We start from the raw sequence: 16,653 nt of genomic DNA on the forward strand, positions 1-16,653 counted from the left end.
AATGTGTTCTGGCAGAACTCAGTGAAGTTTGTCCTGCACAGATTCAGGCTGATTCACTCAGTCTCTTGCAAGCACTACAAGTTGCTAACAAGTCCTCCCTCCCTACTATAATAAAGAACAAGAGCTCTGTCTGGATGTCTTGAGTTCAACAGCAGGAGTCTGAAGTTGCTCAGATCCAGTCTCTTAACAACAGAGCTTTCGGGATTAGTGTAAACAGATTCACCACTGGAGAGCAGATCAGAGAGAGCTAAGCAAATCCATGCACACATGCTTAGAGAGGGAGGAGCAGGTACACTCTGCGAACTCCACACGGAGGAACTGGAACCTGTTTTCAAGTTTGGGGGCACAAATCACTGTATCTGCCTGTTGTGTGCTCCCGAGGCACCTAGCAAAGTGAAAGCATGACTTCATTTGTTCACAGAGGCACTACTGCAGTAAACAGAGTAAACAGGGATCATTTTCCAACCTCTGTCTCTCCAGCTCTGGAATACAGCATGTTGGATTGAAACAAACCCTGGATCTTCTATTTCTCTCAGGTCAAATGTACCAACAGCTCCTAAGAGCTAGCTGTGCTCTAGAGCATTTTACACGAAAAGACTGTGCTTCAAGCAAAGGTCTGAAAGTTAAGAGCTAAGGATTTCTCTCCTCCTTCTATCACCAGTTTGTGGGTACTTATCCTGGATCTGCCTCGATTCTTCTGCCTACAAAAGGAGAAGAAACTTCCTGCATGCGTATTTGTAGTTTACATGTGTGACAGCAAAGCTCTGAGTTTCTAACTCAGATCAAAGGTCCTTTGTGCTAAGTGTTTGCAACGCTCATTGCAGATGCAGGCCCTGCCCCTTTACAGGAAAGACAGGTTGAGGCTGGGAGGAGACACTCAGGCCAGCCCGAATTCAGAAACTAATCCAGAGCTTCTGCCTTTGCAGGGTGCCAGCAGAGATGCCATACATGCACCATTATGCCTCTGCCCAAGCTAAGCTAAACCAACAGCTACAGCATTCTGTCAGCACCCTAGCACTGGGCTTGCTCACCTTGTGGTAACAGGGCTGTAGCATGGGTTTCTCACAGTCCAAAGCCATGCCCCCAGAGTTCTGTCCTATGCACAAGAAAGCCTTAGATAACAAACCAGCTTTTTCAGCAGCTGGTGTAGTGTCCACTCAGCCATGTTGTTTCCCCCAAAGCTTTTACAGACTGCAGTTGAACAGCTCCTCTCCCTGCTTCCCCATCTCTCCACAGAATTACCCTGACATTATCACACCAGTGATGGAAAGCAACAACTCTGCCCCTACCAAATCACTGAGCCTAGCAAACACCAGGGAAGAAAGCCAAAGAGCCACACCACCACCTCCTGAGCCAGCCACATTCATGCCTTCCCCAGTCTCAGAGGACATCAAGGCTACCAGCCAGGATTTACTGCTTTTTGTCTGCTTTTCCTTGCCAGGTGTAGCTCAGCAATGTGTGCACTGTGTGAACAGCCAGCCATGCTGCCAGACTCATGCTCAGCAGGACCAGGATTGGAGGTAATAGTAGCCTCAGGCCAGACTGCTTCATTACCAGAGATATTTTGACAGCCCAGCAGCAAGAGCAACAGCAGGGAGGGCACAGGTGGGCATGAAGGGTAGGAGGGCTGGGAAGGAGGAAAGGGCTTTGCTTTGTCAGGAGCTGCTGGGGTGTACCCTTTTTAATCCCACTGATACAGAACACTACCTCTTGCAGCAGTTTATTGGAGTGAAAAAGGAGCACTGTGGAACTCTGAGGCTTTCCTGTCTTTCTTGGTAGTGTCATGGTAGTTAGTGTGAGCTCACCACACACCAAACCAGAGCTGGAAGTTGCTTGTGTCCCTAGCTCACACAGGCAGTTTGTCTGCTTTGGGACAGTAAGTGGGGACTGAACAAACTCTGTTCTCATCAGACTGTTTTCACAAAGTACCTCTTCCAAACCCCCTTCTCTGTACAGCTCTGTGACCAGCCCAACCAGAGGACTAAATGTCTGCTATGGAGGAGTGAAGGAAGTTAGGGAGGAAGGACTCCAGAATTCCAAACTAGCTGCTCTGTTCTTCTAAATAATGAATAACTTCTTATGCAGAAAGCTCATTCTCTGCTCTCTCTCTGCCTTCCTATAGTGGTTCTGCTGTGCTGTAAGCAGTCACCTGGCTCAGGTACCTTGACGTGCTGCTCCACACACTGCACAGCAAGACTTGCCCTGTGACTGCACTGGGAGCTGGCTCTGCAGTTGTGCTCTGTTGTACCCATTCTCACTTCCAAGATGCTGGCAGAAGCTATGGCACTGGAAAACCTATCAAATTATACAGGACTGATTAATTTCACTTCCTTACTGGTGGTGCCCTGTGGTAACTTAGATTAGAATCAGCCTTGAGATCTCTACAAGAAGCAGCTTAATTTCAAGGGGCACAATCCTGTTTTCACTTTTTACACCAGCAAATTTTTACTGACTTCACACTTGGTGTTGTCATCTCTCACCAAATTCCAAGGAATTGCCTCTCTGCAAAGGCTTTGGAAAGCAATGAGTTTAGCTACACTCAAGTGATGCCTCTATGGTGTAAAAAAGCACTTAGAGAATCATTCATAGAAGAAGGTTTTAAGTATCAAAGCTGCTGCATGGTCACCATTCTCTCTCTGACCCTTTACTTCTAAGGCCAGAGCTGGCTTCTTTGCAGCTCCAGTCGTTGGACAGCTTCCCTGTGCTTCTCTCTGCATTAACTCTATTTCCTTCTGCATGCTGTGATTAAAAATGCATCTTTCTCCCTTGCCCATTCCTCTCCTCGGAGTTCATTTATTGCTGATTCGTAACTGTTGTGAAAGAGTTGAGGCATCAGAGTTGAAATGGCCAAGAAAGCCTCCTCCTGATTCCCTCTTTTCCCTACAGCCTTTGTTTGTGCTACTCCACTCTGCTCCACTGCTAAGAAAACAGGGCAGTGATGGTCACATCGGATTCATCCAGCGCTTGGCTGTGTCCCAACCCTCCTTGCTACTCCACTTCCCTCCCTGCCTGCCTCCTCTGCTACAATCATAATAACAAAGATGCCCTAAACCCAGAACACCCTGGAAAAAGATGGAATCTGTCGCTGGGTTAAAAGGATTAAAAAAAAAATGGGTGCCCAGTGCAAAACCAGAAGCTCACAGCAGGTGTGCCAGCCCAGCCTCAAACATGCCACCAGAGAACACGCCGCAGCTCCCTCCCTTAGCTTGCAAGTGCCTCCCAGCAGGTGAGTGCAACCAGAGCCCTTTCTCTGGGCTGGGAGATGAAGCTGTTAGTTAATCCTCTGAAAGGAACGTATCAGAAGAGGCTAAGGTAATCAAGGTGTGACTGCTCTTAAGAAAGCTCAAATTAAAGATGAGGTAGAGCCTGCCTTGACCAATTTAGGAGGTGCTGAAGTACACATGACCTGAGCTGGCTTAGAGTTTTTGAATGCATTAATTAGAGCTAATATGTTCTGAAGTCTTCAAATCACTGGGCATCTCTGCAGGCAGGTTTTGTGTTGTTCTAATTCTCCTCCTTTCTGGAAGTCGATGTAGTGTGGTCGGTGCCCCACTAGTGATGGACTGAGCACACATCGCCTCTCCACCAGCATAACTGCACCTCACTGGAGGGCTGTGAGGGTGGTAGAGCACTGGAACAGGCTACCCAGAGAAGTGGTGGAGTCTCCACCTCTGGAGTCACTCAAACCCCACCTGGACACCATCCTGTGCAGCCTGCCCTAGGTGATCCAGCTCTGGATCTGATGATCTGCAGAGGTCCTTTCTACCCCCTGTCATTCTGTGTTTCTGTGTCTATGCAGGTCAATGCTGGTAGGCAATCACAACTTCAGCGTTAGCTGAACTTCTCACATGGTCTCTTCTACATGTACATCACTGAAGAAAACACACCCCAAGGCATAGCCACCAACATTCCTGGGCCTAAGCAGAGTTTCAGTGAACTCAGGGAGACAAACAGACATCAACAACTTTGTACTCACTCCTCACTTGCACCTCCATCGTTGTGAACAAACACTGGGTGAGGGCTGCAGGAGAGTTCCTCCTGTTTAGGTTTGGTTTTCTTTTAAATCTCACATTCCTACAACAAGAACAACAACAACAACAAAGTCATCCAAGTTGCCATGACTACACTGCAACAAAGTGCTTTAATCAAACAGAAACTTAGATAAGGCAGAAGAAAAGAACAACAAAAAGCAAAGGGGATTTAAAAAAGACTTAAATAGGCATTTACACATTTGAGTCTCCTCCTGCTGCTCTGAGGTCCTTGCAAGAAGAGCAACTTTGCTCCTTCTTCCCTTGTGCTGCTTCTTAGCAAAGGCAATGTGCTTGTGGACAAGAGAAGCTGCCTGCTGCAGCTACTTAGCACCAAGTTGCATTTGCCTGTCAGCTTTCCAAACCCTGCAGCTTTCCTGCAGGCATTCCCACTTCTGTTTCTGCTTTGCTTCACTCTGACTGCTGCACTTCACCCAGGGACTCCAAACTCAGGTTCTGTGCTCATAGTAACAGAGAGGAACCATTTCTGTACAGCAGGCTTGGGAAGCACAACCCTTTGGGTACTTCATTCACTTCTGCCTCATACTAGAGACTTCCACAGCTCTGTTTCTCTCAAGTTCAGTAACTCAGTCGCTGAGCAAAACCAAGTCATTGTGAGTCACACCACACCACAAGTGGCAGACACAGAAATGTCAGAGCAAGTGGTTTACAAGGCAGTTTGATGCCCAGGGCCTGAAATTGTCCATGTAAACTCTGTGGCAGATATCTCCACCTAACTATTTTGCTCACAGCAGGAGGAAAAGGATTTTGTTTGTCACACATCTTCCAGGCCACAGACGTGGCACAAACTATTTTCCCTGGCTTTCCACGCTCCAAGGGCTCCTGTGCAAACTGATACACTGTCAGCACACACTTGGACAAACCACTCTGGTCACTGTCACAAAGTCCAAAGCTCTGCACCAAGAGGCAAGGCTAAAAAAAGGCGTTTTGAAGGCTGCAGTGTTTGCTAAAGCTCATCCTGTCATCTGTTGTCTGTAGCACGGGGTTAGCCCACTGCTGTGGATAAACTGATGGGAACAGCTACAGCCCCGTGGCAGTTGACACACAGAGCAGTAGTGACAGCCTGGCACCAAGGGTCATCCACTGTCAGAGCCAGCTGGGCACATGGCGACGCGCGGGCATGTGCGCTCAGAAAACAGACCGAGGGCAAACAAGTGAGCTATTTTCTGCTTTGGTTTGTGCCCTGAGAAAGGCAGGAAGAGCTCAAATATCAAACCTGAGGTTCTGTGAGTATCAATTGGTCAGAGACACGCTGCTGAAATACCGGTTTGGCTTTGCAGGAGCAGCCACCAGCACTTCAGGCCTTACGGTCTCAGCCATATGGTAACTCGCGTCTCATTCTCAGCAGACTAACAGATGTGCCAACAGCTGAAGGGGCAAGAAGCTGGGTTCCAGCACACATATTTCACCACCCAGGAAAGACTTGGGAGGAAGTTTGGGCCAATTACTGAGGATAAGGAGTGGAAGAAGGAGATCTTTTTAAGTTCCTCTCTTCCCTTTTAAGTCCATGAAGCGTGCAGACATTTCTCACATGTGCTATGCACCCAGAAGCAATGCTGGCATCAGCCATAAACCACTCCATGGAGGTTAAGGCTGCACTGACCCAAAAAGAAAGGAGCCTAATCCACTGTAAATACCCAGAAGACACTCCAGTCTATTGCACCCAACTGCCTGGGACTTGCCTTCCCTCCTGAAGGAGCCTGTCTCCATGGCATGGTCTCCGAGCACAATTACAGCACAACACTGATTAGGATGCATATGGGAGCGTCATAGGAAACAAACATAAAACTGCCCTGACAAAGTAACTGAATGCATTTACAGGGATGGTATTGCTTTTAATTAGCTTTAATTCCCAAAGAATTATTGCTTGCTCAGGAAAAAAAAAATCTTTATAGATCCATAAATTATTGAGTGCAAGATTCCCCCCCCCACTACCCAAGAGAGCAGACCTAGCATAACTCAGCAGGGAGTTTGCTTTATTTGACTGCAGGAATGCTCCTTGTTCCAAGGGATTTGGTATTTCTGGTGTAACTACCAAGATCAGCTCCCTTCTCACTGAGGGAATGTGGAAATCAAGTCTCAGACTGGATTAACCTTCAGACTCCCAGAATGAATCCTTGTGTTTGCACATGTGCACATCAATGCGACTCCCTGATGCACACAGCCATGGCCATAGCCGCCTATGCCACTTTAGACCTCATTCTAATCAGATGTACAGAATGACAGGCTGGTGGGGGGTGGAAGGGACCTCTGGAGATCATCCAGTCCAACCCCCACCTTCTAAAGCAGAGTCTCCCAGAACAGGTTCCTCAGGATCACATCCAGGTGAGTTTGGAATCTCTCCAGAGGAGGCAGCTCTACAACCTCTCAGGGCAGCCTGCTCCAGGGCTCCAGCACCCTCCCAGCAAAGAAGTTTTCCACATGTTCAAATGGAGCCTTCTGGCTCCATTTGGCTTCCAATGGTTTGTGTCCATTGCCCCTTGCCCTATCACTGGGCACCACTATAAAGAGCCCAACCCCATCCTTTGGCACTCCACCCTTTAGCCATTGATCAGCATTGATCAGATCCCCTCTCAGGCTGCTCTTCTCCAGGCCAAACAGCTCCAGATCTCTCAGCATCTCCTCCTTACAGAGATGCTCCAGGTCCATTAGCATCTTTGTAGCCTCTGCTGGACTCTCTCCAGTAGTTCCCTGTCTCTCTTGAACCAGGGAGCTCAGACCTGGACAAAATACTCCAGAGACAGCTTCACTTAGGTCAGAGGAGAAAGAGAGGAAGCTTTTGTACTTTGCTTCTCGAGTAAGTGTGTTTTAATTCCCAAGGAGATCCTCAAGAGGTGTTAGAGGGAGCAGCTGGCACGGCCCATCTATCTGTGTCACTGCAGTATCTAGGCACTGTTATCTCACTGCAGATTATAGCTGATTATGGAAAACATTGCTCTAGAGAACTGCTGGCCCTTTAGTAGAGGGCAAATGCCCTCTCCTGTGACGCTCCCCGGGACTGTTACCAGCGCAGGATGTGTCTGCAGGAAGAAATTTAACATTAACATTATTGAGCCATTCCACCCTGCCAAAATCCCACTTGGGAAGCTCTTCAGAGAGGCACTTTTCTGATCTTGTTTCTATCAGCTAGGGCAAGGCATCTGTGTTTGAAATATTCAGAGAGATCACAGCCTCATACCTGCAGCACTTCACCGCGCCGATACTTTGGCAACTTTTCGCCAAGCAAACAGACCTTTCCCACTCTCGCTCATTCTCCACTCTGCCAGCACTGTGCCACAGGAGAAATTCTTCTGGAAGTATTAAAGAAACCTGCAGAGCAGTGAGCATCTCTACTCAGAGCTTCTGCTGAGACCAGGTGTTTCAGGAGTGGATTTGTCTCCTCATGGAACCAGCCAGGAATAATCCTCCCCATCTGATTTGTGCTCATACCTTGATCCGTGGCCCATTAATGAGCAACTCATTGCAAAAGAAAAAGCCCCCAACCAAACAGATTCATCTTTACCTTTCCAGCTGCTTTGTTTAGGCTGGAGGTACTGTTCAGGGAAAGATCTGACTGCCAGAATCAGCCTTTCAACAGGTGTATTTGCAAGAACAAATTCAGAATTCCCTTTCCATTGATGTTCTGGGAGCTGCCTTCAGAACTGCTGCAGAAGCTACCACGAAATCAGTAAACCCATTTATTGCAGCAGTCATAGAGAACTGCAGCAACGAGACACAAACTTCACCCAATTCAAATAGCTTCTAAGCAGGAGCAAATAAGGAATCAGCTCAGTCCTCCATGAAACTGGAGTGAAGAAGGGTGGAACCTTAAGGAGGTACATGGTGAGGGAAAAGCAACTCAGGGGACAGCAGAAATAAACTCTAGCAATAACTCACTGGGAACAAGAAGGAGGTGTCCCAAGCACTGCAAATACCTCTGGGCTTGTCCAAGGCCCTTGATACAAGATAGGCCATTCCATCAGCTCCCTAAAATGCTCGGCAGTAACATCTGGACCCCCCAGCCAATTATAAGATTAAATGCAGGAGGATCAAAGAGAGTTTCCCAGTTCTCATGAGAACAAGCTGGAGCATGGGATAATTAGCAGCTTCTGACTGCTGCTAACCACCTCTGTCTCGTTAGCATTTCCCCTGGCCTTCCTACCTGCCTGTGCCTCCAGAGTACCAGGTTATCCTCCATGTTATGTCTCTCTTAATCTGTAACAACAGCTGCTTTGACACATCCTGCAAGTTTATAGTGGTCTCTGTTCTCCTCTCTCCCTCAGCCAGAGGCAGTCTTTGGGGACATACTTTCACTGCTTGGAAGTTAGGGTGTGCAGGGAAAGAAGAAAGTTAGGTTCAGGATCTCTGAGGATCCAGGTGCATCTTCAGGCAAGCAGAGGACACCAGGAGAGAAATACAGCTAACAAAACCATGGTGTGCTTTGGCTCTTGCACCCACGTGTCCAAGGAGCTCTGATCAGGATGAGAGTGGTGTAATTCACTGTGAGAAAGAGACATTTGCTCCTTAGTTTCTACTTCTTACTGAATTGGCATTGCCAGCAGAACCAAAGTTCCAGGTCTGAAAGGCACCTCAGCAATAGTGAGGAGTCAGGCTGTCAGGAGCAGAAGGAAAGGTGAGTTGCTTGTCCTTGCAAAGGGAAGGTGGGTTGCATGTCTGTCACATGTGGGGACCCTCAAGTTGCATCACTGGCTTAGGTTTAAGTGCCTGCTCCTTCCAGGAAGAACAGCAGCCAGTAATTCTGCCCTATCCTAGGGACAGACCAGTAAAGAAGGTATAGAAAGGAAAGCTTAGACTGGAATCCCTCAAACAGAAGTAAAACCACTTTTCTTTATATGCCTTGGCAACTCTCCACCAGAGAGGGGCATTTCCTTCGGGAATACCAACCAAAAACCAGGCCTTTCCTTGCTGCTGTGGTGCTCTTGTGCCATCAGTGTGAGCAGCAATCCCAGAGACAAAACCCACAGAGGGGCCCTAGCCACGCTGTCTGCTGGCGAAGGAAAGGAATTGATCAGGCACACAAATAATCTGCATGCAAAGAAAGGAAGGAGATGCACTCAGGGTGAAATGTTAATGAAGCGCTGGGAAGCAGGAGGAGATCCTCAGATTAAAGGTATCCTAGGAACATAAGTCAGCCAGCAGCAGCAGATAAGGTCAGCCTAGGGATTGCGTTCAGTTTTATCTCCAAAGCCGACTTGGCTCAACAGGAGCACATCCAATGGAAATGATGCCACTGGGCTGGCCTGGGGATTCTGATGAGTCTGCACCAGAAACGGCACAAGGTGTGGTTTCCAGAGCCACACAGCTCTGGCCCCCTTCTCCAGGCCAAGCTGCCCACTGTTTGGGCTCATACAGACAAGCAGACGCCCCAGAGCTCTTCAAAGGCTGTCCCAGCAAACTGACAGTCACTCAGCACTGGATCTGCAGTGGGCTGGCGAGGGTGAGGTGAGTGCTGGGCTTAGCTACAGCCCTAGCTTTTTGCAGTCTCCCTTCAGGAGCAGCTCTGCCTAGCTGCAGAGCCCATGGAGCCTACCTTCTCTCTGACCACCATATGCTCACCAAAAAGTCTGCAAAACCAAATTTCTCCCCCTGCATGACACAGATTTCTGAGCTCATGACTGAAGGGATGAGACTGTTTAGGGTACCGCGAGTGTCACCTAACTGATGGGCTGGGATGCTCTGCTGTAGCAGCATCTCCAGCTGCACCAAATCCAATCACAATTAGATATACAGGAGATTCTTCTTCCTCTAACTCAGCCTGTTTAACTACAGCCTTCCCTCAGCCCTCGGGAAAGACTTTCCCTGCTGCCTTTCCTTTGCCAAACACTCCAGGAGACTCCAGACCTGGCTGCAGTGCCTGGGACCAGAGCCTGTGGAAAGGAATCATGGAATCATTAAGGTTGGAAAAGCCCTCTAAGATCATGGAGTCCAACTCTCAACCCAGCAGCATCATGACCACTAAAACCTGTCCCCAAGTGCCATGTCCACGGTTTTTAACACCCCCAGAGATGGTGACTCCACTCCTCCCTGGGCAGCCTGTTCCAATGCCTGGCCACTCTTGCAGGAGAGAAACTGTTTCTAATATCCAACCCACCCCCCTCTCCTGTCACGCACCTTGAGGCTGTTTTCCCTTGTCCTATGGTTTGTCTCTTGTGAGAAGGGACCAATTCCCACCTCGCTCCAACCTTCTCTTCAGGGAATTGTAGAGAGCCTCCCCACAGCCTCCTTTTCTCCAGGCTCAACAACCCCAGGGCCCTTAGCTGCTCCTCACCAGCCCTACTCTCCAGATCCTTTGCCAGCTTTGTTGTCCTTCTCTGGACCTACTCCAGCACCTCAATGTCCTTGGAGTGAGGGGACCAAAACTGAACCCAGTATTAGAGATGCAACTTCACCAGTGCCATGCAAAGAAGCACAATCACTGCCTAGTCCTGCTAGCCAAACTACTGCTGATACAGGAAAGGAGCACTGATACCGAGAGGGTTGGGGGATGTGGCCACAGGAATGAAGGCACAGAGATGAAGGCAAAGGGATAAGGGCAGAGGGATGTGGACGCAAGGACGAGGGCAGAGGGATGATGGCACAGGAATAAAGGCGGAGGGATGAGGACACAGAGATGAAGGCAGAGGGATGAGGGCAGAAGGATGTGAGCAGAGGGATGAAGGCAGAGGCGGCTCGGCCAGCCCCGTCGCTGCTCGAGAACCCCCCGGCGAGGCCCCCGCCGCCGCGGGTTGCTGGCAGCAGCCCCGGAGCCGCAGCGCTGCCGCCGGGGAGAGAGGTAATAAATAACCCGGGGAGCGCGGCGCGGAGCCCGGCGGGCGGCGCAGACTCTGACCTGACAAATACCCACTGGAAAATCATCACCTCCCGCCCCCGGGAGCCTGGAGCCAGCCCCAGCCAGGCCTCAGACGCGGTGCGGGGGGGTTGGAGATGGCTGCGCAAACACTGGGGCGTTCGGGAGCCAACCGGCTCCGCTGCCCGCCCCGTCGAGCTCAGCCGAGCCGGACCGAGCCGAGCCGGACCGGACCGCACCGCACCGCCGCGGGGTGGGCGAGCGGCCCTCGGTACCACACACACAGCACCGCCTCTCCCGGTGGGGCTGAGGCGGCTCCGAGCTGGGATGAAGGGGAAGGACTCCCCCTCCCCACCTCGGGGCGAGCGAGACCGGGAGGGACCGTCCCGCATGGCTTGGGAAGAGGTTTTCCTACCCCCCCGCCGGGAATGGGTCTCCCACTGAGCGTGGCTCCCAGTTTCAGGGACGCTCCGCTCCGTCGTACTGGTGCATGCCCAGCCCTAGAGCCTCCTCTCACCTGCTCCGTGAGAACCTGGCACCCAACTGCCCTGCGCACGGAGGAGGAAAAGGGGTGAGGGGTGGGATACGGCTGGAGAGATGCTTTATTTTCTGCTCTATGCAATAAAGTGTGATTATAAAGAGTGGAAGAGGAGCACAGCTTGAATTCCAATTGGTGGAGAGCCTGTTGTTAACCATCGGGGAACTATTTATTCTCGAGCCTTACTGATGCTCCTTGGTCAATAATGATAAAGGGTGGTGGGGAGGAGAAGAAGTTGAAGCCATTATAAAGCAGCAATCACATTAGAGAAGAGCAGCAGCAAGAGCCCCCTCAGAATCTATGATTCCCTTAGGTCATGTCTGGTGTGCTCTCTAGACCACTGGCCACTGGCAGTATTTACCCTGCATCATTAACCCACCAAACAGGGTGGTTTTTCCCCTTGCCAGGAATGACTGATTCCTCCAGCCTCGATAGCAATCAGCGTTCAGGAGCCAGCCCAGTGCTCTCCTGCTGCTGAACTGTCTCCAGTGATATTTAATAAATAAATAACACAGCTGGATGCTTGACCAGCAGCTCCTCAGGGGGGGAAAAAAGGGAGGGGGGAATGAAATTGTGTCTATTTGTGATTAAAGATTTGCTGCTCCCCAGTCCTGCCACTTAATCCTGCATGCAGATCTGGGTGCTTGGCCCTTTTAAGCCCTGATCAACTCACAGAACATTATTATTTGTTGTTTGCCTTGCTCAGAACCAGCAACACTTTCTGTGAGGAGAAAGCATGGCTCCTGTCCCAAACAGACAAGACTCTGCTCTTTCTTTTTGCCTTACTGAATTCATGGGATCATAGAATGGTTTAGGTTGGAAGGGAGCTCAAAGCTCAGCCAGTTCCAACCCACTGCCATAGGCAGGGACACCTCCCACTAGAACAGGATGCTCAAGGCCTCATCCAACCTGGTCCTGAACACCTCCAGGGAGGTTGTGATCACATTGGGTGCTTCTGTGCTCCACAACCTCCCTGGGCAACCTGTGCCAGTGTCTCACCACCCTCACTGCAAACAACTTCTTCCTAACATCCAGTTTCTATCTCCCCTCCGCCACTTCAAATCCATTCCTCCTCATCCTGTCATCACCAGACCTTGTCAAAAGTCCCTCCCCAGCCTTCCTGTAGGCCCCCTTCAGATACTGGAAGGAGTTTTGCCAATGTTTCCAATAGGATGGGAGTCACACTAAGCCAGCTTTAGAAACTTCTGGCATCCAAACTGGATGCCAGATCAAAAACTAACTTGAACACAGCACAAGAAACCTAAGCAGAGAGTTTGTTTCTTTTGCCCTGCTGTAAAGGAGCTGATTGTGTTTGAAGGCTTTGGTTAACTCCTCCTTTACTCCTTGCTGGCATCATTCTGTCTCACAGGGGGTTCCACAAGCCACACAAACCCCAACACCCAGCCAAGATTATTTATGCCATAGTATAGCTGCATAATTCATGCCCAAAAAAATGAGCTTTCATGTTGTGAAACAGCACTTCAACCTCACTCACTGCTGTATCCCAATCCCAAAACCACAGAATCATCAAATCATAGAATCATAAATACATAGAATCACAAAATCATCAAATCACAGAATCATAAATACATAGAATCACAGAATCATCAAATCACAGTCACAGAATCATCAAATCATAGAATCACAGAATCATAGACTAGAAGGAGTTGGAAGGAACCTCTGAAGATCACCAAGCCCAACCCCATGGTTCTCAAGAAGTTTTTCCTTACTCTGCTCTAGACTCACTTCCCAACGGAGATGATCCCTTGCTGCCTGCACCACAATCATCTAAACCATGACCAGTAAAAGGCTGAGGCTGTGGCACAGTTGTTTTTATTGCTGCCATGGCTTTCCCACAGCACAGAAAATGCCTTGCCTCCTTGCCATGACCAACATCAGCTCCAGGAAACTCTTGGCAGTTATTGACCTGAATTGAGGACTGTAACCTTGGAGGAAAGCCTCTCTTGTAGACTTAGAATCATAGAACCAACCAGGTTGGAAGAGACCTCCAAGATCATCCAGTCCAACTTATCCCCCAGCCCTATCCAGTCAACCAGACCATGGCACTAAGTGCCTCATCCAGTCTTTTCTTGAGCACCTCCAGGGATGGTGACTCCACCACCTCCCTGGGCAGCCCATTCCAGTGCCAATCACACTCTCTGTGAACAACTTCCTCCTAACATCCAGCCTAACTTGGTGCAACTACAACCAAATCCTTTTTGGGGTAGCCAAGGAATGGGGTCCATGATACCTCAGAAGAAAGGTTAGAGCCAGAGCTTAGGTAGAGAGCTCTGTTTGTCCAGGTTTTCTGACAGCTTTGCCACTTGCCATGTGCAGTGAGGGAAAAGTCCTAGAAGTCAGTAATGAGTGAGAGATGAGAGAGCAGGAAGACACTTTTAGGGGGGCAGAGCCTGCAGACTAGACCAGAGTGGACAGGGTGCAGTGGGGAAGGCTGATACAGGGTGTACAAGGAGGATCACAGTCACCTCAAAGGAAACAGAAGCATTCCCTAAGGAAAGGTCATGAGTTCCTTATTCCTACAGTCCTGCATCTCCCCTCTTTTTCCCTCTGTTACCAGCTGTGGCCTTGACTGGCATTTCCAAAGGAGCTCAAGCTGTGGCCCAGCTTTAGATTTTAATGTGGAGGAAGCAGTAAGGCCACACAAAAGTACAAGTTCAGACATTTCAGAAATGATCTCAGTGAAAACAAAAGGCCTGAGAGAGTGGAAAGTGCACATCCGTGGGCTCCCCGGATGCTCAGCTCTCAGAGTCTCATTCTGAGACAGCTCCAGTCTCCTTTAGATCTCTTTAAAGGTTCTGGTTTTAGCCTGCAGAGCAGGTTCCTTCTCTCAGCTAAACTTACCTTGCTACCAAGGAGAGGAGAAAATGTCCAGGGTTCTGGCGATGTGGCACTTCACTTCTAGAGATCAAAGCAACACAACCAACAAATCAGGGCAGCTTTTTGCTCAAAACCGAGAGACAGAGTAGGGCTCCCTCGGGTGAGCACTGAAACATTAGCAGCAACTTAGCATCATTCGCCTGATCATTGTTCCTTACTCACAGCTGCCTTTGGTGATGGTTTTGGTTGTGGAAGGGTCCTTCAATTGTGACTAATTTTCAGAGCAGCACTGAGTGAAGCTGTTGTTGTAAAGCAGTCCAGGGAAGTTCCTCCCCAGCCAGAACAAAGAGCAGCCTGCTTTAAGGGCAGTCATTACACCAATCTCTTGTAATAGGCAAGATAAAAATCAAGATGTAGCAGAATAAGCAGAAGGCAGAGACATTGCTCCTTGCTGCCAGCAGCAAGCAATTGCTGTTGATACTCTTATTATTCACATGAATTGAGGACCATAACCTTGGAGGAAAACCTGTCTTGTAGACTTGGTACAACTACAACCAAATCCTTTTTGGGGTAGCCAAGGAGTGGGGTTCATTACAGCTCAGCCCCAGAGCTTAGGGAGAGAGCTCTGTTTGCTCCCCTGTGCAGAGCTGCCTGTCTCTGCCATGTGATGCCTTCTGTAAGCTCTTCTCGGGGCAGGGGTATAAATCATAATAAAGCCATGGCATGGCATATAAATCACAATAAAGAATAATGATACATAATAAGGATGAATAATATTAAGAGGAGAGCTGTGTGTGAGAGAGAGGCAAAGCCTGCACACACACACACACAACTGTACAAACCAATAGAGGCAGAAAAGGTGTTTTTGAGTGGGTTTCATAGGGAACATTTTCTCCTCAGTGGATATTTTGCTGTCAACACATTGAGCTCGACCTCCTTTGACCACCTCCTGACTTTTCTCTGCTTTCCTGCTTTCCCTGCCTTGCTCACAGGGGAGGCCAATGAAGAAACACCTGCAGGTACTGCCACTGCTCTGAGGGTCCTGAACTGACACTTCAGTAGGAGCCTGAAGGTCCTGCTCTGCCTGTGCCCAATCCTTTCCCTCTGCTTTGGGCTGCATTATGTCACCTCAGCAAAGCAAGGGGCGGGTATGAAGTTAACCACAACGCACACAGCTGGCCCTCCCCACTCACGCTTCCAAACAACAGGGTAGTTCTCTGTCCACACTCCCCACTCCCACTGCACAAACCATGCCTTGAAGAGCAACAGAGATCCAAACCTGCTGGAGGGCTGCTTGCCTGCTTAGGGAAGATACGGTTCCCTGAAGGCTAGAAGACACTGCAGGGGTTTTTCTGTTACTTCTCCCTTTGGAATAAAGGCAACTCAGAAAGCTGCTACCTGGATAGCTCTGAAAAGCCAACCTCAGGCTGCTAAGGAAAGAGCTGGGGAAGAGAGGCAGAAAGGGAGACAAAAAAGTCCTTAAGGACAAAAGGAGAAAGCCCTGAAGGACCAGCAGAATGTCCTCTTTCTCCTGTAAAACCAATGCCTGTATACATAAAAGAGACAGAAAGCCATGCTCGTGGCTGGCTGCTAGGGTAGGAGCCAGGAAGGAAGGAAGAATAGGTAAGGACACAAAGAGAGAGGCGCTGGGAGGTGAGAGAGTTCATCTGTCGGTAGGGATGTCCTTTCCTGACCTGTCTAAAGCAGCTGGCAGGCTGCTGGAGCTGTTCAGAAAGTCCCAAGAACCACAGACAGTAGCACCAAGCATTTCAACTGGTTTTGGTACCACGCAGAGTTTGATACACTCTCCAAATCCCAGGATTTATTAAGCATGACAATGCTGCTTCCACTTCTAAAGCAATAAAGATGAAAGTGTCAAAGCAAGAGCTTCCTGGCTTTATCTCCTTTGCTTTCTGGGTCTGGTTTTTTAATCTGAAGCTGGATTTTGGAGACGTTATGCTGATGGTTCTACCACCTGCTTTAGGCATTTGGAAGGGTTTTTCCTCATCAATTTTTTCATGCCTGCTGCACAGAAGTAAGAAAGCAAACTGTCCTCTCACAGAAGGGAGAACCCTTTGCTTCCACATCCTGCCCAGCCTCCAGCACTCCTAAGAGCTGTTGGTAACCTCTCTGCATTGCTGTGGCATTTTTTAACTGCATTTCCAACCAAAGCCGGGTGGAACTGGTTTGGTGAAAGTCTTTAGAAGTCTGTAATTACCACAGGAGGAATGAGCCTTGTAAAGAGTGAGAGAAACCTGAGCTGTGAAGCCAGGGCAATCCAAACACAATCACAATGCAATAACCCATAGGAATCTATTAACACACCCTGAAAAAGCAGATAAAAACAGCACCATGAGAGGTTCTCCACCTGGAAAACATCCCTGCATGCTTATCTGCAGCTGCAGGTTCAGGCTCAGCAGCTAGGCCAGAGTAATCACTGT

Source organism: Pogoniulus pusillus, chromosome 36 (assembly GCF_015220805.1).
Source record: "Pogoniulus pusillus isolate bPogPus1 chromosome 36, bPogPus1.pri, whole genome shotgun sequence".
Classification (NCBI taxonomy): Eukaryota; Metazoa; Chordata; class Aves; order Piciformes; family Lybiidae; genus Pogoniulus; species Pogoniulus pusillus.